At 35.0% G+C, this 2,617-nt stretch overlaps 1 pseudogene; it reads right to left on the bottom strand.

The window, feature by feature from the left end:
• Positions 1 to 385: 385 nt before the first annotated feature.
• LOC106333250 lies at positions 386 to 1,894 on the bottom strand (annotated as a pseudogene).
• Between the last annotated feature and the right edge of the window lie 723 nt (positions 1,895 to 2,617).

Genomic DNA, 2,617 nt, shown 5'->3' with positions numbered 1-2,617 from the left:
AACTGGACCAGTTCTCAAACCGAACTTGTTGGTTTTTATCACCATTCTTAATCCAACCAGCCGGTCCGGTTCTTAGAATACTTGATGATAAAGAAAAGATAGTCACCGTATCAGTTGTTAGTTTGCAACTCCACTGCTTCACCACACCATTTCTCAATCACTGAAACTGATCTATATAAATCTCTATTTTATTCTTAAAAAATCATAATTAATTAAGAGAAAGAACTTATGGTGTCTCCTCCTTTTCAAATGCTGTCCACTATTATTACATTTCTGGTAAAATTAAGAGAATTTTATCTATGATGGAGATATGCTAGAAAGAAAATGACACTGTTCATCAGGCTATCATAGTAGTTTTCCCTACTCTCCACAACAATAATCATAGTGGCTTTCTAAGTAATTTATATGTTCGTTCAAAAGGAACTATGAATGTCATTTACAAAAACAAAATTGATACAGACGGCAGGAGAGAACATGTATCTGTACATGAATCTCTCTGTATAAGCTTTCTTTGAACTCTGTTCAAGAATATAATCAACCATTCGAGTATATATACTATTCGTAGCTATGGTTCTTCTGAGAAACATTTAGAGAAGCACATGTACTTCAATTTCACGATCAAAGCAAAGACTCCAAAGCATGGTACGTGCATCAACCCAACAGCGGCATACCTGCAACACAATTAAAAATTTTGTTATAATCGATATAAGTTAGGGGAGATGAGTTTGAGTAACGTTAACATAAAGGGGCGTAGGATGATGACAAATCCAAGAAAGCGTATGGCCACCTGGACAAATAGATGCCACATTTGTTATACTTAATCTATTTACAGAATCATGTAAAGAAGGATAGAACCATGAGTGTTACCAGAAGGAGACACAAGCATGAACAATCCATTGGAGTATAACGAATACACCGGTCCATAACACAAAGTATGAAATCCTAAACAATGGGAACCACTGCGTAAACAAAGAAATCATCATCAATGTCATCAACACTATAACCATCATCATGTTATTATGTTTGAGTAAGGAAATGATACAAATACTAACCAAAGAGTTCAAGAATGTTTCACCGAGGAGGAAAACAACATTGACTGAATGCTTTATTACAATGAACTGTCGTAAAAAAATGTTTGGTTAGAGTTAAGCATATCAGAGACAAATGACAAAATGTGTGTTAAAACTTACAAAATCTAGATTGAATTCTTTGGAAGTGAGAAAAGGGTAGATGATGAACCAAAACACACCATCTGTAAGCAATACAGCTCCTGCACAAGTCTACAAACCCCAAAAACACATGTTCAGAGAGACAGAGAGAAACCTAACACCGAGTAACTTAAACACATTTGACACTTACTTGAAAAAGAATCTGAAGAATGTAACCCAATGTAGAAGCGTGTAGACCTATTGTATCTCTCATGTCCGTTAGAAGCTTTAAACACATTCGGGTTTTCGGCATGAATGGGAGGTCTATACGACCCCTGCTCTTCATGAATGAGAGCGGTTTCGGCTTTTGATTTCATCAAAAGGGCAGATGAAACAATCGGAGAAGAGGTAGGGGACTTGCTGTTTGGTTTCACAGTCGCGGAGGAGGTGGCGGTTTTTTTGTTGATCTTGCGGTCGCCGGGGACGTTAGGGTTGCCTTTAGGTTCCATTGGAAGCAATATGTAAGTGAAATTTTGTGTGAGTTTTATCGATCGTACTTGAAAAAAAATCTAAGAGAAGGAGTTTTATAGGAGGAGGAATGGTGAGGAAGATGAAAAGAATCCATTGAATGAGATGGAAAAATGATTGATTAGGGGAGTAATGGTGAAGTAATTGGATGAAACCGATATGCAGAGACGATAATCGAAGAAGAGGAAGAGGCGACGGAAGCCAAATTCGGAGATCGAGAGAATATCAGGAGTACGCCTTACATCTCATAACAGGCCGAGATAAATTAAAGATCAGACCCAAAAATATCAAAATTCGGAGCCCAATTGCCGAACACAATAGGCGGATTACGTGGCAAAATAACTACTTCCCATTGGCTAATTATAAAATCCGACGTGGACAGGTTCAGGGGCTCTCATGTCCCCCTTTTAATAGTGTTAGATGATCTTTTATTTTTGGTTTATTTTGTATTTGAAATTTAATTTATTATTCACATTGGACATTTAAATATTTATAAATTTTATGTCTTGATTTTTTTTCAAGTTTTCATAACTCTTACCTTATTACAAAACATTTTAAATAGTCTAAACTATTTTTTTGATATTGTGTATGTCAAATGAAAATAAAAATATAAAAACTAAAGTTAAGTATTTTCTAAATGTTTTTAAACATAAAATATATACATAGCCAAACTATTATTTAATGTTTTAATTTTTTAAGGAAAATATTAAACTTTAGTTTCTATATTTTTATTTACATAGCTAATATATTATTATATAATAAAATTAATTCATTTATTAACCCGCAGTTCACTCGCGGTCGACCCAGTGACCCAACAACCCAGTAAGTCGTCCGGTTCAGTGTCTGGTCGGGTTTAAAAACATTGGGTAAATGTAAGATGTATCCTGGTCGCCATATCTTGGTTTGGTAATGATCAAACCAATTATTTGTCTAACTTTCCA

The sequence above is a fragment of the Brassica oleracea genome, chromosome C3 (assembly GCF_000695525.1).
Source record: "Brassica oleracea var. oleracea cultivar TO1000 chromosome C3, BOL, whole genome shotgun sequence".
Lineage (NCBI taxonomy): Eukaryota > Viridiplantae > Streptophyta > Magnoliopsida > Brassicales > Brassicaceae > Brassica > Brassica oleracea.
This window is presented reverse-complemented; position numbering and strand designations above follow the sequence as displayed.